We start from the raw sequence: 24,053 nt of genomic DNA, 5'->3' as shown, positions 1-24,053 counted from the left end.
TTTGTCGAAGCTTGCGTAAACGCAACTTTGCATATTAGCAGTCGGCAAGTCAAGAAGAACAAGTATGTCTATGAAGAAGCGACCCGGGTGATCTCTGCTAATAGAATCAAAGTGTTAGGGCGCTATGAGAAGAACGGGTATCAAAGGAAATGATACCCCAAGCTCCTATGACTTACCATTTCTTGAAAATCCATAACCCCACTCCATATTATTATTCTGTCCCTATAGCCGATTGTAACAAAATCCTATTTTCTCCAAATTGATGTATCAATAAGCCAGTCCTACTTATCCAAAATAAATGCACTCGAAGGGATATGGCTTCATGAATAAATAAGACTTTTTACAACTGTCTATCTTGATCATAAATGTTAACTGAGGTGTTAAGTGATTAAATCACTTAGCTAAAAATCTGTGCTAGTCATATTAACATAATATGGGAACGTATGACAAGATGTTAACATAAAGAATCTTATTGTTTAGACGCAACCCCAAGCGCAGGTTCCAAATCCAACTCCTGAACTAAGTCCAGCTATGGCTCAAGAGAAGAGATTCCTTCTCAAACAAATTAAGCCGCCTAAGTTTGATGGCAAGGGAAGGACTGTTCAAGCTGATGCCGAGATCTGGATTGAGTCCATGGAGGAATATTTTGAGGTAGCAGGAACTGCACATGCTAACCAAGCCATGCTCACCAAACATAAGCTTACAGGCGAAGCAAGACTTTGGTGGAAATAGTGGTGTAGAGACCAAGCGATCTTGGAGGGGACAGTCACTTGGGATAAGCTTAAGGAAGTTGTGCAAGGGAGGTATCTGCCACCTGCCTACCACACACAAAAAATGAATGAATTCTATGACTTGAAGTAGCTAGAATTATCCCTTGAAGCGTATTATTCAAAGTTTATCTCACTCCTAAAGTATACACCTCCAATGGATATGACACAACAGGTGTCAAAATTCTGTATTGGGTTGAATCCACCCATAAATACTCGATTGGAAGCAATGCGCCCAATGGACCTACAAGATGCACTCATTCGAGCTGCTCCAATAATACAGGAGGTGCAAACCAAACCAAGGAACAACAGGACTTCGCCTTACAAAGATCAGAATAAGGGCATGTCTAATGCTCAGACTAAGAGATCACAGGGTTAGAGTCAAGGCCAAAGAAAGAAAGCTAGGGTCAATGTTGTCAACAACATTGTTCCAACAAAGCAATGATCGCAACCCATGTTGCTTCCATTGCAACAAGCTCGCATACTTCAAGAGGGAGTGCCCCAAGCTTGGTAGAGGGCATCACCAGGGGCAATTCCAAGGTCAAAATAGAGCCGCTCATAGCCAAGGAACTACCGTTATGGCCATAGGGAGAACCTCCAGTGTTTCCAACAAGGAGCTCGACAATGAAGAAGATCCATCCATGGATGATGACATTAAGAGAGCAATGGTTCATGCCACTCTTCACAAGAAGGGTCCAAATCGCCAATTCTCGATGATTCAAACTCCATGAGAATATCAAGGTAAAAGCTTCAAAACCTTGATTGACGATGGTAGTACACATTCCTTCATTTCACCAATCTGTGCAAAAAGATTAGGGATAGCCTCAATAGATGCACCTACCTTACTTGTGGAATGAGAAAATGATCGTGAGGTCACTCATACTAGGCAAATTGCTAAGGTGAAATTCCTACTAGGTGGGAAGCCAACTTTTGTAAGATTCAAGGTAATGAACCTAGGTGTCCACGAATGTTTACTCGGAATGGATTGGCTAATACCCAATGATGCCCACATCCACTGTGGGAAGGGCCAAGTCTCCTTCCGAAATTATTAAGGGGAACTAGTCATGACTCAAGGTGAGGCTGGCAAGCAAAAAATACAGTTAGAAAAAGCAACACGGATAATAAAAGGTGTTCAAGAGGGTCTACCTGTCTATCTGATTAAACTAAAAAAGCTAGATCAGAATCAAGAATCTATAGAAGAACCTTCATGGTTAAAGGAATACGTAGACATATTCCTTGAAGATTTGACGGAACTTCCTCCCCAAAGGAAAGTCAACCACGAAATCAAACTTGTGCCAGAAGCTGCACCGGTCGCAAAGTGTAACGTGTCCACCTGTTCCCTTCGGGACATGTCTTAGCAGTCCATTGGAAAGTAGATCTAGAAAGCTCCGCCTAGAACTCCCATGGAATGTTATGGGGTTTGCGATCTAGGACTTTCCACGTCTGTCACGTACCGGAAGTATTCTGGCCGTTCCCACTTAGGACCGACCTGAATCAGGGTTTCCCCTAATGGTAATTTCCTAAATGACAACTAGCATCGAACCTCGAGCGAACTACTTTACCGAGAAATGCCAGGGCCGAAGCGGATTCACGCTGCACTTGGTTCAAGGAGAATGGAAAACGAGAGGGATGCTAAGCTTGACCTTTCTGCCATATGGCATAGTCCCATTCCGTTCCCCTAAAATAGCGTAGACCGAGATTATGATAACCTAGACTCTAGGTCACGACCCTTGCTATTCATTTCCTTTGAAATGATCTCCTTATTATCAATTATGATTGAGAAAAGTTCCCGGTCAACCGGGACCACCCATACGTAGGACCGGACCCATGGCCACATCCATCGCACTTTCCTCAAGTTGTTTTAGTTGTCTAATTATCTACCACATTTAGTTGGACAGGCATCAAGCAACTTCCTTAATTAGCCCATTAGACACTGATTCCTTCACATAATCTTAGCACTTGACATAGAAAAGCAGTGTCAAACAAGTTCCTTTTCAACAGGTTATCATATTTATCTTTGGAATACATTCATAAAGTCCAGCCGGCACGCTTTATCCATAATCTGTCCGAAGGCTATCCAGCAATCCACAGGGATTACTAATCCAAGATTTCGCCCGTAGACTATTATGCGAGCCTCGAGATCCAATCCTGAGTCACGTTGGCTTCTTGTGTAGGGCCTAGAAGGCAAGGGATTTGGCCAGAGTCCCCCCTTGGCACCCAAGCGTCCTCCTGATCTAGGTAGCCCTCAATGGAGAGACCTCACGCGGCGGGTCCGATCCACCTTCCTAGCGTGGCTAACAACCCCCTTGGCTAGGGTTAGGCAGACAGTCGGGGGTAACTGAGCCTGCCTCTCCCTTCAGGCCTTCAACCTGAAGCATTAGATATCTTTTCATCCTTTAGTTCCTTGAGCAAACAAAGCAAACAATGCTCTCTAAACTGTTACAAGCACAATCATTTCCAATAGTCGTTATTTGGCCAACTGCTAAGGAGTGAATTCTTTTCTCTGAATGCATCCATCATTCGATCCGGGATCAATTGTGACTCGACAAGATCCTCAAGGGTTTGTTTGTTAACCCCTATGTCCTTGGGTTAGGGCTGTACCCTATTAACCCAACTTAATCAATACCTTAAGTTCTATTAACAGTAAATATGTTGCTCTTAATTATTGATTGGTCTTTTGCTTCCAAGAAAATATCTAATCCCCTTATCTTGGTCACTTTTCCCAAGAAAGGTGCTATATCAGGACAACTACTCATCCTCTTGCAAGATAAACTTGTGTAAGAATCTGCCAATCTCATTCCGAGGAATTGGCCATTCTCTTGTGATCAAACCACAAGATTATGCGACGTTGCAACTTGTTGCACAAGTGTCGCATCTAATCCATGGGACTATTTCACCCATTGAATGGCGTCTTCTAATCACAGAATCTTTATTAGATAGGAAATAGGGTATAGGGTGTCTTCATATCCAATTGATTCCCGATTGCACTAGGCCGACATCATCGGTCCTAGGGTTCCAACTCAATCTGAGTTTCATGTTTTTAATGAGCGATCCTTAGGGTAGAAACCCTAGATCATTTCTTGCAAGTACGTCCTATTGTCCCTACAGTTCGTGAATGTGGGCAGGACTTTATGGTATGAGAGTTTCGACTTGGAAATAAGTGTGACTAGGTCAAGTCCTTAATGTGCTAAACCCTAGCTATCACTTGGAGTATATTGTATCGATTTAACCATCCTAAGCAAATCCTTTGCGGTTTAGGTGTTTGGGTAATCCGGTTTACTTGTCTTACGACAAGGATGAAGTATTCCTAAAGACATTGTCTTGATCAAAGAGAGGAAAAACTAGTTGCATTACGATACAATTCTCATAAGCACACGAGTCATTGCTCTACATATGATTAGATTTACAAACCCTAAATTTTCTGGTTAAGATCAAAGCGCATGTTAACTTACGACATAATTTCCATTGATCCTACTAGGACATACATTCACGACTCATGCTACTAAGCTTTTAAGGTTTTTATGTTAAACAAACCATGCAGCCTTTCCCTAACTTCATTTCTAAATGAAATATTCGTACGCTGATTGAGCATTACGCAACCTTTCCTAACTACTACATAGTTGAATGAGATTTATGCCAATTGACTAGGATTAACCTACTGCATGCAACCCTAGAACCATTTCCATGCCTTGCAAATTCCTACGGTTGTTAGCAACTTTCTTAATGAATCATTACGAAGAAAGATTTGTCTAATAATGCGACATGCAATTTAATATTTCCATGTAAAATCGAAGGTGTACTACAATAATCTCGACTTTGTAATGATAGTCATTAGTTGTTCTAGATTCGTTACTTTGCAATGGACAGAAGCAACTTGCTAAAATTGCATAGACATATTTCGTTCTTTCCATTTAAAAATACAAATGACAAATCCTCAATTATGAGTTATTTCTTTTAAAAAAATAGCCAATGTAATTCATTCTCATCGAACTAGGTGGATTTGACAAGCATAAGTACATCCTAATTCCATGAATTAACCATGCATAATTGCAACACTTTGATATAAATCAAGAAATAGGAAGAAAACTTGGACTTGTGGGTTCGGTGAAATATCCACAGGAATATTAGGAGATGATCCTCCTGCGGTTGCGCCTTGTGTCTTTTTAGGGGCCATGATGAATTCGATCTCTGGTTTGCCTTCGGGGATTCAAAGTTCTTGCCTTGCCCGCAATCTTATGATCTTGGCCCGTCTCCCTCGTACGTGCAATTCCCTTTGAGATACGACTTCCTTGACCCAAGTACCGACTTGTAGAATTGGGCTTTGGAAGGCCTTAAGGTTCGGAGCTTGGCCTTCTTTCTTTCGGAAAAGAGGGATTTGTGAGAGGGTTCTTGCGAAAGCCTTGCGAAAATGAGGTCTTGAGAGATTCTCCTCCTTGAAATTCCGGCTAGGAATGGTTTGAAGGGCTTTGCGGAAATGGATACTTATGAACTTCTCCTTCCTTTCATAGAAGTTCCGGGAATAAAGATCTTTGTGGAGAGGGAGTGTGGGGGGAAAATTAGAGATGGGTTTATGGGGGAAATCAAGTGGGAAGCGCATAGAGAAACCCCTCTTCTTCTTACAAGAATCGGGCTAATATGGGCTTATGGAGATTCCAACGGGAAGGGCCTTTAAATCGACGAGAAAAATGGGCTTACGGGTGGATCCAATAGGAAGGGAACTTAAAATCCCGGGATAAAATGGCTTGATGGGAAATCCATAGGAAGGGCTTTACAACTGGGGTGAAATGGCTTTTGGGGAATGCAAGGGGAAAGGGGGCTTAAATCCCGAGGGGGGGGTAAAGACCGCTTGTGTAGGATCCAATGGGAAGGGGGCTTAGGAAGCCAAAATTGTGGTACTAACGTCATGGGGGAAATTCCCTTGTCACCAGGGAATGGCGGCGTTGGCCGCTCTGTTTGATACAGCGATGGCTCTTAAGCCATAGGCAGCGGCGTTCTGACTGGTGACTCCCTCCGTCATGGTGGCTCCACGGACTACAGGAGCTTCTTCCTCCCCCAGACAACACAACGGCAGCTTCAATACCTCCCTCCACAGTCTGGTGTCGTCCTCCTTCTCTCACGCTTACCTTACTCCCCCCCCCCCAAAGGGGGTTTTAATAGTCTAGGGGAGAGGGGACCTCCCCCCCACGTGGCCTGTTGCATGGCCCTCTTCCCCCATGACCTCAAGCAATACTGATGAGCCATCCCTGCCACATTTGCTCTCCTCCAACACGGCATTCGACTGGGGGGAGGAGTAATAAATATAAAATAAAAAATTTGAATTTTTATCCCCACATTATCCTCTTAACCTCCTCCCAAGAGGATGTTCACCTACGATTATGCGGGTTTTTTTAAACCTCGGTCTCGTTTTGCCAGTGGAGAGTCATGATTCCCTGGTACGATTTATAGATTGCACTGCCAGAAACTCCGATGCCGGAATTAACCTTTGCATGAGTCTCACGCGGGGCGTGGAAAGTCGGACTAGTAATATTTTTCAATAGAAATATTACATTCTCTCCCCCTTGGAGGAATCGAGATGTCTTCATCTCGAGATAAACTAGGGATATTGATGGTTGAGAGTGCTTTCATCTATCTAAGTGGCATCCTCCTTGGGATAATCTTTCCACTGGACGAGGCATTCTCTCAAGGTTCTGGATCTCAGTTGTCTCTCCCTAACATCTAAGATCCTGTCGAGCCATAGCTCAAGGACTCCTTGGCTAGGCATTACAATTTGTTGGTCATCAAGTACATGGCTAGGATTAGGTACATATTTCTTCAATAGGCTGATATGGAATACATTATGAACCTTTAGGTTCTCAGGGAGTTGCAGTATATAAGCATTGGGTCCTAAGCATTTGAGGAACTTGTATGGCCCAAAATACCTTGGACTTAGCTTCATGCAATCTCCTAAGGATAGAGAACTCCTCTTTGGCCGTACGCAAATGAAGCTCATGTCTCCTTCCTCAAAGATTCTATCTTGACGTTTCAAATCCGCATATGCCTTCTGTCTATCCTTGGCGGCTTGGATGTCCTGTCTTATTGACTTTACTTGGTCATCCATCTCTTCCAGCATCTACCTTGAAGCTTCAACCCTCAAGGTTGGATCTGAGAAGTTTAGGGGACTTCGACAGTCATGACCATAAAATGCTTGAAAAGGGGTCATCTAAATGCTTTGTTGGTAAGAAGCATTTTAGGCAAACTCAACCAAGGGTAGGTATTGAATCCACCTTTTTGGTTCACGGAAGTAGTGTGCCCTTAGCATATCCTTGATGACTTGATTGACTCGCTCCATTTGGCCATCAATTTGGGGATGGTAAGCTGCTCTTGTACTACTGCACATTCGAGGTGTGGAATCCACCAAAAAGTTGTGTGTGTGACATTTGTTACTTTGTACATACTTAGTTGTTGTGTTTGCATTTTTGTTTTGCGTGGGCAGTATAGTAGAGAGAGGGGTCTTTTGCCGCCTTTCCTTTCAGCTGGAGTTGCATGTGATAGATCCTCCTTCAACAATGGTGGGCATGCGATGTCTTCTATGGTTTCTCTTGGCTTCCAATTCCCGAGTGAAAAGAAGGAATGGATCTCCACATTTTACTCCCTTGGCATTTTTATCAAGTTGGGATGCTTTTCAAAATCAAGTGCTAAATGTATGATATGAGCTGAGTTAATCATGGTTTCTAAACCTCTTCTAACATGGGTTTGTAGCATATTATAGCCAGTCACATGGTCCAAGAAATCCAGTCATCTTTAAATAAGGTTGAGAATTTGGTTTGGCTGTATAGTTGGAGATATGTGCAGATCTATGTGATGGGTAAACAACTGCAATATGCTATTGGGAGACGTTGTTGAAGGCAAATGGCTTTTCTTATTTGATCGCAGCTACAGTCCTGTGCCTTTTGAAAGTTTGTGGTAATGCAAGAGCCTTGAAAACAGGGAGAGAGATGCACAATTAACTTGTTATTGATGGGCTCCAGTTGGATCCTATTTTTGTAAGCACCCTTGTTGAGATGTATGCCCAATGTGGAAGCCTAAATGAGGCTCGTAAAGCTTTTGATAGCTTACCAACTCAGAATGTAGTCACTTGGGGTGCACTGATTGCAGGGTATGCATGGAGTGGAGACTTCAGCTTAGTGTGGTGTTGTCTAGAGGATATGCAACAAAAGGGGTTAAAGCCATAGAAACCATATTCACTAGCATCCTTGCTGCTTGTAGCCATGAGGGAAAGTTGGCAGAAGGCTGTAGATGCATTAAGTTGATGAGAGAAGACCATGGTGTTACACCTAATGTGGAAAACATGCATTGTTTGATTGGCCTTTTAAGTCGAGCAGGCTGTTTGATTGAAGCTGAAGATGTTATACTAAGTATGCCTAGTGCACCTGGTGCTTCTCCTTTGATGTCTTTGTTGAGTCCAAGTAGAACTTATGATGATGTGAAGTTAGGTCATGACTACTATGATGAAATTGTTAAATTGGATCCTGCTGATACTTCTAGTCATACAACACTAATGAATGTGTATGCTGATGCACAAATGTGGGATGCCCTTGACTCTGCAAAATCTGGAAGATCACAGTAGTGTACCTAAGAAACCTGGAGTGGCCTGAGCGGCTCAAGTTAGCTCCAACGTGGTTGGAAGGTCAGAAGGGAGTATATGGCAAAGCGGCACCAGCTGATTTTCAGTCTAATTACGAGCATTGGCAGCGTGTTATCCAGAAGACTTCACTATAGGATTGGGAATGGATTGGAAGAAAATCAGGAATGTGATGGACATGAGGGCTGTATATGGGGACTTTGCAACGGCACTAAAACCGCGACCTCTGTGGGTGATGAATGTTGTAGAGTTCGATTCAGCAGATACACTGCCGATAATTTTCGATCATGGTCTATTTGGAATGTACCATGATTGGTGCGAGTCTTTCAGCTCATATCTCAGAACTTACGATCTCCTTCATGTTGATCACTTGTTCAGCAGGCTAAAAAAGAGGTGCAACATCACCGCTGTTGTTGTGGAGATGGACCTTCTATTGAGGCCAGAGGGGTGGGCGATAATCAGAGATACGACCGATGTGATTGAGGAAGTCCGAGGTCTGCTGGAGTCGCCCAATCGGGAGAAGGCCACTTTTCGGTATGTAAAAGCTGCGTGTGGTATGCTATGAAAAGGGGAAAAAAGCAAGAAAAATAGGAGATCGAATGAAGGAAAAAGGGGCGTAGGTTTGTAGGGATCGGGGGGGAATCGTGGCCAGTTTGGAATTTGGTCATCTCCCTCCTTCACACTCAACACAATTGTGCACTTCCCCCTCACACAATTTTTGTTACAGAGGACTACACGGCTCGATTTCGCAATGACACAATCGTGTAAGTTGAATTTTCCGTGCAGCTCTGCATAACAGTAGACCATCAATCGAATGGAGGTCATGCTCTTTTTCTTTTCCACCCACACATCTCTGCTGGATCAGTACCATATTAAACAAATTAGCAAAGTGGAGTGTAAAAAATAAGTCCTTCAATGATTTTCAATCTATTCATTGTTGCTGCATTGCTAGAGACTAGCACCGAGTTGCCTCGTGCTACTAGCCTCCTAAAACTTAAATGATTATCATCCTGTATGATGTGCACAACCAAAAGATCATACTTTACTGCAATTTCAGTACTTAAACGCTTCCACAACCCTTCTTTCCCCCTATTGCTTATGTGTTGTATCGTTGCATAGGTGTAGGGTTTTATTTTTTGTCATTTTCAATGTATAAAGCAATAAAAACACACTAAAACATAAGAACAAGGGTGAGTTGAGGGTATACCTCATGCTTCAACCTTGCCAAATATGCATGGACATTAATCATAATTTTTCTTATTTTTTGAAGTAAAAAACCCTATTTTCTCCCTTTTTCTTTATTTTTCCTATTTATTTATCTAGAAAATAGAGCATTTACTATTTTTTCCTATTTTTTTAATTATGAAAATTGATAATTACTCATTTCTCACATTCCATTTCATATGCATCTTTTGTATCAAACCTGAAATGACAAAAACCCCATTTTCTTTGTAAAATGTGTGTTTTTCGGGTTTTAGAAAATTATTTTCAGCATTATCACATTATGTATTATGATTTTTCTAACATAGACTCATCAAAATTATAGCAAAAAATATGCCTACCATTTTTCATCCAATATGAACACCATTTGGCCAATGAAATGTCAAAAAATAGTCATTTTTCTTCATAAAAGAGAGTTACCGGTTTTTTCCCTTTTGTTGTTGCAGGTTTCTTTAAAATATTATTTGGGAAAGAAAAGTATTCAACCATTAATTCTTAGTCCATCTTCAGTCGCACTCGATTTGGAAGTGATCCGATACCACGTCGGATGAGCATTCATCAATCGAGCTTCTTCCACATGAATTGTCTTAGGGGAGAGAGAGGGAGGAGAGAGAAAGACAAACAAGATCCTTCAATCTGGGCAGCCATCTCAGGCATGAAGCCAGGCGATAGAGAGTGAAGATGTTGGGGAAGAGGCTGATCTTGTTGGTTACTATGAGTTCTTTGACGGTGCCATAACCCATAGTCCCCCTCCTCATCATGATTTCCTATCACCTGCGCCTTCATGGCCTTCATTTTTTTTTTGTGTGTCAAAAAAATGGACCCCCTCCTTCACAATTTTTTTTTTTGGGGTGGGACACCCCAAGGATCACCCCCTTTGGCCTAAAGTTCATCTACATTACTTATTGGCTTTTGTCCCTCCACCTTGGGCACTCCCTTCTCACGTCCAGTGTCCATTTAATGCTCCAAAAATTTCTCCATGACCAACTCAAAGTTCCCCACTATTGAGCATCTCCTAAAGTCCTGTCTAACCTCCCGAGAAATTATGGAAATTCCCCAACCGTCGCTTGGTGGGTCTTTAAAGTACTTTTGGCACCTGTCGACTGCTTGCTGCTTAAAATTGACCCCATTTCCTATGCTGCTTTCGATCGACTTTATTTTTCTCTTGCAATTTGGATTTTTTGAAAAATTTTAAGCACTTAATGGGCTCAAAAATCAGCTCTCATCAAGGATAGTGTAATTTTAAACTTTCATAAAGTTTAGTTTTTACCATCTAACTTACCTTTGCTAAAGGTTAGTGGATGAATCCTCAATGTTTGAATTGTCGGTATAGCAACAACAGTAGTTGATGCATCAACACCTCTAGCTGATATAGCAAATGAAATTTCTTCTCTTCATTGTTGAAGCCCTTGTCTTTCACTTCTCAGAGCCTCCTGGGCTTTGACACCATGTAGAAATTACACAATACACTACACATAATTTTAGCAAGGAGTAGAGATCACATGGCAAATATGAGAAGAATAGAAATTTCTTTAATTTCAAATTAATTGATACAAAGATGGCTCTATCCACCCATGTGCTTAAGTTAAAATAGCAATCCAAGAAGATGATAGGTGAAGAGCTTAAGGGTAGCTGAAAAAATAGTGAGCTAGGTGGGTGAAAGATAGATTCATGATAGCTTTAGTGGGGTCTTGCTTTTATAGCCTAGGAAGGTAGTCTAGTTGGCATGTTCGGACCATATTATGAACCTTTTCTAGTTAGCCAAAGAATATTCCAAACAATATTTCCTTTATTGTTGGATCCCAAAATAGGGGTCCCTAATAACTCCCACACTCCACAACTTCATGCATTGTGTCTCATGTTGCTGCCAGCATAAGTACTCCATCTAACCCAAAGGCTAGATCCACAAAGATTACCTTTTTGTCATATGGTCACATAGATCTCATTTGACATATAAGTCATGACCCAACTACTATTATATGACGACTAGTTACAATTTGATAAGAAATATAATTTTTGATAGAGAGATGCTTGAGAAATCTATATTAGAGTTTGAAGTGGATAGAGGAAGAGTGGATAACACAATCAGAAATTGCACTCCAATGTGGAGCTTCAACCTTCTAACCACCCTCAAGCTGAGTTCATGTACATGAAAGATGTTGAGAAATGACAATGTATGCTCCAAGAAGAGATCTCTTGAATCCCATATGCACAGTGAGGAGAATGGAACAACCTAGCTACTATAAAGCATTGTACTTGTTGAGATATTTGCAATCACACCTACTGTAGCCTCTTTATATGAGGCATTTTAGGCTAAGTATACGTGAGCTATTTTATCCCATAGGCACAGAGAGGGATACTACTACCCATTAAGCAACTATAAAGCGTTGTACTTGACTACCACTTTTTCATATATGATGAATGCAATATCATTATGCTTTTCCATTTTAGTTAGTGTCTTTGATGCCAGGAGGCATATTCCACGGTGGATTCTGTGCCACAGTGGATTCCATGAGGTTTTACGGTGGATTCCGTAAACTTAGATGACCGGGGCTCATACACAAAGAGGATTCTTTGTGCGAGAAGTTGATGGGGACGCCTGTCCTTTTCGGGCGTTTCATTAATTTAGTGTGTACATAGGTGATTCCATAGCGGGTGATTTCGCAAAATCCATATTAAATTAATAAACGTTTATGAGTTTAGAGTGCGCAATCGTAATAAATTAAGGTTAGGATTTATTTCTAACCAGTTGATTTATTTATGTAGCTGAAGACTGCTAGGTATTCACTTTTGTCGGTTTAATTGTATTATTTTACTAACGATTGTGAATGCTTCAGTTGATGTGTAGAGATAGTAGCAGTGGCGGGGGAAAGCATTGGAGTCTAGCGAGTATTCGACTTTTGGATTATATTTTGATAGGCGCCACGCCTATATTTTGTTATGTCTATTGAGGCATTGATTATTGATTATTATTTTGTATGCGCCTATGCGCACGGATATGTTATTTCTATTTGGACATTGAGATTGGGCGTGCCAGACTCTATGGGCACCGTCCATTAGCTTTATTTCCTATTTTTGTAGAAAGCAAACTCAAAAGCTAAAAGCTTGTCATATTTTTATAAATTGGGCTATTATTGAGCATGAAGATGGAAATATACATAAAATACATGCTTTGTGAAGCGCTCACACAAGGCATGGGGGGAGATTGAACCCAATTGGTCTCTTGCTTCTTGTCGTTCATGCTTTTACATTGTTTTTTGTGCAAAAAGGTAGAGTTCATTGTTCTTGGGGACCTTCCGGGATTCACTACGTGAGCATACTGCGACCGATCTGCGCACCAGTGGTATCAGAGCGGAGCTGAGATCAAGAGCTTCCAATCGCTACCCATCTCGAGTGAAGGCGGAGCTCCAGGAATGATCGGGCTCTACAGTCAATCTTGTCGCGAACCGTCAATACAAGCAGACTTCTGGCGATCAAGAACCCCTGTTTCTACTCTCAGATCGCGAAGGACCAGAATGTGCAAGCGGAGGACCACGCATTCATCTCCTTCATCAAGTCGTGGAAAAACCAGAGATAAGCTTTCTTCATATCCAAGTTAATTGCTTCAACAAGGCTTAAGATTAAGCTTAGAAGCTTTAAAAAAAAGCTTCAAGCTTCAAAATTTTTAGTCGTGGTATCTCAAGAGCCCTCCGCGTTTTTTGCGACGTCCACAAAACGCCCCCCCCCCCCACGAAATCAGACGACCTACTGATTAAGCTTTTTAAGCTTAATTTCTTAAGTCCAAGCTAAATCACTCCAGTCATATAAGGCAAGAAAGTTCATAAACTTCAGGTCCTGCGCACCACAAGTCAAGTTCTGCAAGTCGATTGAAATCAAGTCCTGCAAGTTCATCAAGTCAGCCTAAGTTCTGCAAGTCTATAACTCTGTAAGTCGGCTAAGTCTGCAACTCTGCAAGTCAGACTTGTCAACTGGAGTCAGAACTGACTAGTGCTCAAAACTCTTAGAAGGCTTGTTCCCCATCTACAAGTTTGCTGAAGTATTTTCAGCAAATGACGAAGAAAATATTGCAAATTTTTTGAAAATTGAGAAAGAAATACCCAAAAATACATAGCCTTGTAACCCCGAATTTGAGCTACGCTCATTCCGCTAACTTGATTTTTAGTGAGAAAGGTTTATTGAGTTTTACAGGATGACGACCCCACATATGGATGATCCTATGGCTGAAGACGACTTACCTGAGCCTACCATGGAACAAAAGCTGGATCTAATCATGCTGCAATTGGAAGAAGAACGAAGGGCTAGGCAAGCATTGCAAGCGCAATTGACAAAATTACAAAGAGCGTCTATCGACAAAGAAGAACCTCAAGCTGAAGATTTGATTTGACGTACCATCAACGCCACTCTTGAAGCACAAACCATTCACAAGGAATCAAAGATAAGTAAACGAAGTTTCAAATTTCGCACTTTCAATGGCATACGAGAAGGAAAAACTGTTTTATCATTCATTAGCCAGTTTGATGACTACTTCCATGAGGAAACCTACCCAAAAAAAGATAAAATCAAGTGTGTTACTAATCATTTGGTAGATAGAGCATCACTTTGGTGGACTGTAGAACGCAAGAGCATAGAATGTCCTGCTACTTGGGAAGATTTCAAGAAGAAGTTCATGCAGAATTTTCTTCCAGTGCAATTTCATGAGAAGGCTATCAAGCAATGGGATTTACTTCAACAATGGGATCGTGAGCCTATTCCACAGTATACAGAGCGTTTTTGGAATGCACTCCTACAGCTACGTATGCTTGAAGACGTACCAGAGACGACACATAAGCGGAAGTATATGTCTGGACTTCTTGGACATTACTACGCTAAAGTGAACATGTTCAAGCCTGCTACCCTTGAAGACGCCATCTCCCTAGCTCACGACACTGAAGATAAGTTACACGGAAGAGACAGACGACCACATCAATTCCAAGCCAATGGTAATTATGGATCTAAACAATTCAATTCCAATTTTAGAAGGTTTAATCCAGGTCGTTTCTCATCACCATCTTTCCGCAAGAATTGGGCTAAACCACCTGCATTACCATCCAATGACAATCCAAATTCTAAGCCTATTCCACAAGCAAATCCAAATGTACCCATATTTCCAACCATTGCAAATAATGTAACCAAAACCAAGCCAATAGTATGCTATAAATGTCACCAGCCTAGGCATCTCGCAGCAAATTGTCATTCAAAGAAGCCGCCAGCACATATCAACTATCTTGGAGCCATGGACGAGGACGAGCATGAGGATATGCCAGATTTCACTGAAGATGAGGATGATACTACTACTATTTCCGACACTTTACCAGGTATGCCTACTCCACATTCATTATTGACTATGAAATGTTTGGTGCATAGAAAGGAAAGAACTATCTTGCGTGATGACGGTAGTACTCATAACTTTATTTCAGCAAAATTGGTAAAGGAATTGAAATTACAGACTGTACCTACGCATTATCGCATAAAAGCTGCATTTTTAGGCACTAGGTACAATGGTACACAAGTAGTTCAAGATTTAGAGATTCAAATTGGTTCATACATTGAAAGAAGAAATTTCTTAGTTGTCCCATTACAGTCAAGCGACATTATTTTAGGAATGCCTTGGAGACACCAGCATAATCCAAATATAGATTATTCCACACACACAATGAATATTAATTTTCAAGGAAAATCTATTACATTATATGGTATGCATGCATCTAATATTTTTCCACTGCTTTCGCATACTCAAGCAAAACGTGCATTACGCAAGAGTACTAAATCATATTTCATTTGGGTGAATGAATTGCACGCAAAGGAAAATCATATGCACCCTAGGCATAAGGAATTTCATGCATATTTTAAGGACTATTTTGCCGAAGACCTACCGCCAGGTTTACCACCTTCACGTCCATAAGACCATAAGATTGATTTAATCCCTAGCACACAACCACCTTGCAAAGCACCATATAGGCACAATCAAATAGAGCAAAAAGAAATCCAGAACCAAGTTGAAGAATTACTAAATAGAGGCTTAATTCGACCTAGCAGTTCTCCATTCGGTGCACCTGTACTTTTAGTCAAGAAAAAGAATAATACTTATCGTATGTGTATTGACTACCGAGCTTTAAATAAGATCACTGTAAAGAATAGGTATCCTATACCTAGAGTTGATGACCTTATGGACAAATTGCAAGGATCTTCTATATTTAGTAAAATTGACCTTAAGTCTGGATATCATCAGGTGAGGCTAGATAAATATGACATATTTAAGACTGCATTCAGAACACAGTTTGGCCATTACGAATTCTTAGTCATGCCATTCGGATTGACTAATGCACCTGCCACTTTCAGTAGAATGATGAACCGTATCTTTCTGAAATATCAGTATTGTGTGATTGTTTTCTTTGATGATATTTTGGTATTTAGTCAAAGTGAAAAAGAGCATTATGAGCATTTGTCATTAGTTTTTCAATTACTGAAAGAAAATCAATTATTTGCAAATCCTGAAAAGAGTGAATTCTTTAAGACAGAAATTGAGTATTTAGGTCATATTATATCAAAAGAAGGAATTAAACTTGATCCTAAGAAAATTGATGCAATATTGCATTGGCATGTTCCTAAAAACGTGCATGAGTTACGCTCATTCCTTGGTCTTGCTAGTTTCTATAGGAAGTTTGTACGCAATTTTCCATTAATTGCTTTACCATTAACAAAACTTCTTAAGAAAGGCATTGTTTATCAATGGACTGAAAATCAGCAAAAATCCTTTGACTTATTGAAACGTGCATTAACAAATGCCCCTGTTCTACAGTTGCGTGACTTTAATAGACCATTCTTTCTAGTTGTGACCGATGCTAGCGGATCAGGAATAGGAGCCATACTAATGCAAGACAATCATCCAATAGCATATTCTAGTTCTAAGCTGAAACCCTCTGAGCTAAAATATTCCACTTATGACAAAGAACTATTAGCAGTTGTACAAGCATTAAGACAGTGGAAACACTACTTAATGGGTTCAGAATTTATGATAAAGACCGACCAGCAAAGTATTAGACATTTACTTAGCCAACCCCAAATCTCTGACCGTCATATCAAATGGGCTTCCTTCATTCAAAGTTTTCATCCTATCATTCAATACCAACCTGGAAAAGAAAATGTAGTTACTGATGCATTGAGTAGAAGACCTGCAATTCATAATATTTCTGTCATATATTTTGATTCTTTGATTGCTATGAAAGATACATATCACCAGGATATTACTTTTCATTCTTGTTGGCAAAAAGTAGTTCAAAACAATTTCATTCCTGTTGATTCATTGTCATATAATGATGGATTTATGTTTTATGAAAAGAGACTCTGTGTTACTATTCCGATCTTTTGTTTTGAATGAAATTCATTGTCCCCCATATCAAGGTCATAGAGGTATCATATCTACATTACGTATGTTAACTGAAGATTTTTATTGGCCGCATATGGATACAGATGTATCTAATTTCGTTTCTGAATGTTTGATTTGTCAAAGAATAAAGAGACATCATGGTAAACAGTATGGATTACTAGTGCCTTTATCTATTCCATCTAAACCTTGGGAACATATTTCTATGGATTTCATTACTGGTTTACCAAATACTAAATCTAACCATGATATGATTTGGACTGTTGTAGATAGATTTAGTAAGCAAGCATATTTCATTCCATGTAAGAAAACTTTAACAGCATCACAAGCAGCACAGTTATTTTTGAAAACTGTTTTACTAACCATGGATTGCCAAAAGTGGTTATTTCAGATCGTGATTCTAGATTTTGTAACAATTTTTGGATTACACTGTTTGCAAATCTAGGCACAAAGATTGATTTCTCATCTGCATTTCATCCAGAAACAAATGGACAAACAGAAGCCACAAATAGCACCATTCTAGATCTTTTACGTGCATATACTATCTCTAAACCTCAGACATGGGACACTCATTTGCATTTATTACAGTTTGCATATAACAATACACCGCACACATCTACAAAGAAAGCACCTTTTGAAGTCATTTATGGATATAGATAATATTGCATCTTTGTCTAATAGAATTCAGAGTGCTGATGATATTGCTACTATGCATAATAGTATTTTTGATGAGGTTAAGGATATGATTGCTAAAGCCCAACAATCATATACCAAACAAGCCAACAAGAAAAGACAAGCCATGAATTTCAAAATTGATGATTATGTTTGGCTGAGAATAGAAAAACGTAGACTGCAAAGTGTAGATAGACATCCAGTTGTCAAATTAGCTCCTAGATTCTATGTACCATTTAGAATCATTCATCAGATTAATGATAATGCATTCAAGTTAGAATTACCATCTCATTGGAAAATTCATAATACATTTCATATTAGTTTATTGAGACCATTTAGAGGCCAATTACCTATCCACCCTGTTTATGAAAACCCACCTTTATTAGAGGAACAGACTGAAATACTTGAACCAGAAGCCATCATCGACACTAACTACATGACCACTAGAACTGGCCGAAGGTATTCTAGATATCTAGTTAAATTTAAGAACCATCCTGTAGAGGAAGCACAATGGATACACGCTAGAGACTTAAATGCTTTCCCCACTCTGTTAGCTCCACATTGAGCTAATAGCAATTGAGGTCAATTGCTATCCCACCCCGGGGGTATGATGCCAGGAGGCATATTCCACGGTGGATTCCGTGCCACGGTGGATTTTGTGAGGTTTTACGGTGGATTCCGTAAAATTAGATGACCGGGGCTCATACACAAAGAGGATTCTTTGTGCGAGAAGTTGATGGGGATGCCTGTCCTTTTCGGGCGTTTCATTAATTTAGTGTGTACATGGGTGATTCCATAGCGGGTGATTCCGCAAAATGCATATTAAATTAATAAATGTTTATGAGTTTAGAGTGCGCACTCGTAATAAATTAAGGTTAGGATTTATTTCTAACCAGTTGATTTATTTATGTAGCTGAAGACTGCTAGGTATTCACTTTTGTCGGTTTAATTGTATTATGTTACTAACGATTGTGAATGCTTCAGTTGATGTGTAGAGATAGCAGCAGTGGCGGGGGAAAGCATTGGAGTCTAGCGAGTATTCGACTTTTGGATTATATTTTGATAGGCGCCACGCCTATATTTTGTCATGTCTATTGAGGCATTGATTATTAATTATTATTTTGTATGCGCCTATGCGCACAGATATGTTATTTCTATTTGGACATTGAGATTGGGCGTGCCAGACTCTATGGGCACCGTCCATTAGCTTTATTTCCTATTTTTGTAGAAAGCAAACTCAAAAGCTAAAAGCTTGTCATATTTTTGTAAACTGGGCTATTATTGAGCATGAAGATGGAAATATACATAAAATACATGCTTTGTGAAGCGCTCACACAAGGCATGGGGGGAGATTGAATCCAATTGGTCTCTTGCTTCTTGTCGTTCATGCTTTTACATTGTTTTTTGTGCAAAAAGGTAGAGTTCATTGTTCTTGGGGACCTTCCGGGATTCACTACATGAGCATACTGCGACCGATCTGCGCACCAGTCTTGGTCATTTTTAGTCTTATATATAGGATTGTATTTATGAGTCAAAGTCTCAATCTTGGAACCTAATTCACTTGTGTAATAGGTCAAAGTCTTTGTCTATGTCATCATGCTCTAGATCCCACATCTTTTCACATGGTATCAAAGCTCAGTTAAGGATGGCACTGCCTCTCTAGTCTCTTCTAATCTCTAATCATCTTTGCCCGGCTCATATCAGCTCAGGACCTCATTTTCAACTTCATCTTCATCTTAACCTTGTCTCCCATAGCCAAACATGACCTATTGTGTTTGAAGCTTTTATATCTCCCACATCAGAGCCTATCTCCTCAATGTTTCTTCTATGGAGTGTTGAGATATCGAGCTCCACTCGTGATATGCCAGGGTGACCGTTGTGCATTTATGTCACCGACTTGTTAGTTACAAATGCGGTTGGTACAGTGCCCATCAATAATAGCTAGATGACAGCTAGCCTTATCTACTCTAGTTCGTGGCTCAATTAGTATGCCACCTTAGTTAGCTGAACTTGGTTTGAGACCCATATATAGGGTTCTTCTATTTCTATGTACTTGAGTTCTTTTGGCTTACACAACTAAGAAGAGGAAAACTGTTTTCAGCCTCCACCTTTGTGTGTATTCCCCCACTGTGCAAGCAAGAAAGCTACAAGTGAGACTCCTTCCTTCTCTCCCACAATCTTGAAATGGAGTTGTTCCTTCACTCATGGGCAAACTTCCCATCACCTCAACATTGCCTCAGCATTGCCTCTTTTCAGAGTTGATGTCATAACTATGTCTATGGAGAGCAGCTCCTACTTGACTTGGAGGAGTTGGATCTCCACATACAGGCCATATCTCTCAAAGATCTCTTTTGGAGAAACATTCCCTAACTCTAGTTGCTTCTTTATATCATAAAGGAATTGGACATTATCTATTCTCTGGTGCACCACTACGTTTCCCCTGATCGCTATCACAAATGCACCAGTTCTGGTCATACTGTCGATTCCCCTTCTGTGTGCCACAATATTGACCACAATCATAGGGTAAAGAAAGCCCATAAAGTAGGCTTACTTATCACAAAAAGTCTCCTAGAAATACCTATTGTATGAGCTACACCAACTGAATACTCAGCACGTATCAAACCCTAGAAGCAGGAAGCCATAGCCAACTTCTCAAAAGCTTCATCTTTACATCATTTTCTCTCTTCTGCCACTCAAACAAAGCTTTTGACACTTGGATCTGAGTAAACACTTGGCCATCAAGCCATCAAGGAGGGAAATTTGAGAATACTTGGAAGATTTTGAGACGACATAAACACCAAGTTCCTCATTGCTACAAGTCTAAATCTCATTTTCCACTACATTTCCTTAGCTCAATCTTTAAATTGCAACTCAAAGATCCGTTGCAATACTCAAGATTCCAACAAAGCACCCATTCAAATCAGCAAGGGAAGAAAGAAATCAAGATGCTTAAGCCAGTTAAAGAGGCAACTCAACAATAGGATTAGCATCAACACACCGAGCTCATCAAGATAGTATCTCTTGATGCTAAGTTAGTGCTTCTTGGCACTTGTGCGCTTTAGCACATTCAAGATCAATTTTTTGCTAATCATTCGGAGTTGATATCCTATAATGGAAACGTCAAATAAGAAAATTTTTATACGGCTACTTCCAATAAAGAGTAACATTACTCTTACTACTCATTTCAAGCACATACAAGATGTGCTTGTCTTACTTGCACAAAATAACGGAGTTGTGAGCATTCAAGTGCTATCACTATTTAAAGAAATGGTTGTTAGCTTAGAGATAGTACAAGATCTTGAAGACATTTCCATTGCCTCAAACATAATTATATCTTTGCTTGAGGAGGACATGGACATGAAGACTAATGTAACTAATGCAAGTAAATTCAATAAAGAAGAAGACTAGGAGGACCTAGAAGAAGAGGACCAAAAGAGCAAAGTAAAGTACAAGTACAAGATTAAAAAGAGAAAACTAGACCCCATCAACAAGAAGACTTGCAATGAAGTAAATATCTATGTCAAAAGAAATACTAAAAGCTGCAAGGACCTAGCCCAAATTTTTACTAGATTTTTTTCAACCTTATAATGCCTAGCCCAAATGCTTCTATCATCAACTTGTAAACTCCTCACGTAGCCTTGTACTACAGCATATGTACACTTTGTGAGGCCCCTATTAAAGCCTCTGGATGTCCACCACATTTGTGGTACCCACACATCCTTTTCTATGATAGCCTCTGGTGTTTTGCCATGTTTATGGTGTGCCAACACTTTGTAGGTGTTGCTCTCACTAAAGCCTCTACACAGTTTGTACTTTCTGGTTGTGATTGAGGGGGGGTGTTTAGATATTTTCAATCATACCTACTGTAGCCTTTTTGTATGAGACAATTTACGCTAAGGATATGCAAGCTACTTTATCCCATATGCACAGAGAGGGAGACTGCTACCCATCCAAAAATTATAAAGAATTGTACTTGGCTACCACTTTTTCATATGTGATGAATGCAATATCATGATGCTTTCCCATTTCAATTAGTGTCTTGGTCATTTTTAGTCTTATACACAAGATTGTGTTTATGAAACCAAGTCTCAATCTTGGAACCTAATTTACTTGTGTAATAGCTCAAGCCTTTGTCTATGTCATCATGAGCTTAATCTTCATCTTCCATCCACCATTATAGCTCCTACCATGCTTTAGATTTCGTGTCTTTTGACAGTACTTGACTATCACTTTGAAGTTGAGTAATGCAATATCATGATTATTTATACTTTCAATTAGTTTCATTTTTATTATCAGTCTCTTAAAAAAGATTTTGTTTATGACTCCAAGCTTCCATCTTGGAACCTATTTCACTTGAGTAGCAGTCATGTCATTATGAATTTGGTCTTCATCTTTCAACCTCCATAGTTGCCATGCTCTAGATCCACGATCTTTAACATGGTATTAGAGCTTAGTCGAGCATGGCTCAACTCTCCTCTCACTCCTCTAAGCTCTGCTCAACCTCAAGTCAACTCAGTTTGAACGCATGACTTCAGTCCTCACTTGAATCTCACACTCACTATTTGGCAACCATAAAGAGACTAGACATGCAGCACTTGGATCCTTCATAACTGTCTCCACAAGCCATATCTCAAATCGATTTCTTCTAGAGAGTTTCTCTACAATTCAAGCATTTCATCCCATTTTAAAAAAATGAGTCGATTGATGCATCAAGTAGCCAGCATTGCATGATTTCATCATTGCTATAATTTTATGCCAGATTCCTATCATACGGCTTGATCTACCTCTGCATGCCATGATTCACCCTACGCATATATAGCTTTTGAAGGCCTATACATAAGCTATCTCCCACATAAATATTGTCACAAATGATCCAATGTAGCTCCTGCTACAAGCAAAAAACAAGATCTGCAAGAAACCCTAAACAGAGGCTTCATAGCCTTGGAGTTCAAGCTCAAAATTCTCTTCAATTTCTCATCCTTCTGAGCCAATTGGAGTTCTTGTCATTCAAATCTGATCAATTTCACTAGGTGCAACTTCAAGAAGAAGATCTAGAGCAACTCACTTGAATTCAAGCATTCCACCTGAAGATCAAGAAGACTACTTGAAATCATGCAACATCAAGCCTGAAATCAAGCTAGTAACTCTTGATACTATAGTACCTAGCGTTCCTTGGGACCTGTGTTTCTTGACACATCCAAGAACAATTCATTTGCTAGTTTATTTTAGTTCTTGCAACAATGACAAACATGAAGATTTTCAAGTGGAATGCCCAACTGATTAAATATCTTGTAAGCTTCAATTTCATTGTAAAAGGATAGACACTATCCGAGTACACTCGTGGTAAGAGCTCCTTCAAAATGTTTGAACTTGAGAAAATAGCCAAGTTTAATGGAGAAGGCTTCATGTGTGGAAGGAGAAGACCATGTACCACCTTATGCGAAAGAACTTGTGGGACCTATTTGAGGATGATGCAGATAGCAAGAAGGAAGATGATGAAGATGGGTTCATTGAAGAAGACTAACTCAAGATGGAGTGAAAAAATATGAACAACAAGGCTCTAGGCATCATTGCCTCGGGACTAAGTGATGATGTGCTATATCATATCTCTGTCAGAGATGCTAGAACTGCTTGTTGGGAGGAACTTGACAGGATGTTTGGTACCCAAGGAAAGAATTAAAAGGTAAGATTACTCATACAGTTCTATAAATTGGATATAAAAGATAGTGCTTCCATGACCATACACATTAACAAGTTCAAGAGCCTAAAAACCCAGCTTGCAACTCTTAAGAAGAATATTGATGAAGATGAAGAAATTGTCGTACTTCTTGCAAGTGTAAATAAGTATCCATGTGAGAATATTTTGTCCACCCTAAGTAATGTTCCAAGTCTCTCACTTAAAGATATTGAACACTCTCTTCTTGATGAAGAGAATAAACAGAAGAACAAGAATGCAAAACATGGTGTCCCATCATCTAGGGAAAATATCTTATACACCAAAGGAGCGGTTGGATCCAAAGGAAGAGGCCAAGGATTCAACTCCAACAAATATCGGATGACATGTGATTATTGTGGTAAGACTGGTCATATAGCCAGTGAACATTTCCACCATAAAAGAGCACAAAAAATGTAGAATGATAACCACCAAAATCAATTCATGAATGAAAGAGAATACAAAGACAAAGATGCTTCCACCATCAACAACAACTCTAACATATTGTTTTGAAGAAATTATATTTTGCCATAGTGGATTTTTTTGTGGATTTTCTTTGTAAAACAAAACCCTTACCAAAGATGTAAAGTTTCAAGCTTTAACTTGACTAGGCTGCCAATGAGCTAGTCTCCCGAG

The sequence above is a fragment of the Lygodium microphyllum genome, chromosome 9 (genome assembly GCF_053477565.2).
Source record: "Lygodium microphyllum isolate KBCC chromosome 9, Lygodium_microphyllum_v1.1.10, whole genome shotgun sequence".
NCBI lineage: Eukaryota > Viridiplantae > Streptophyta > Polypodiopsida > Schizaeales > Lygodiaceae > Lygodium > Lygodium microphyllum.
This window is presented reverse-complemented; position numbering follows the sequence as displayed.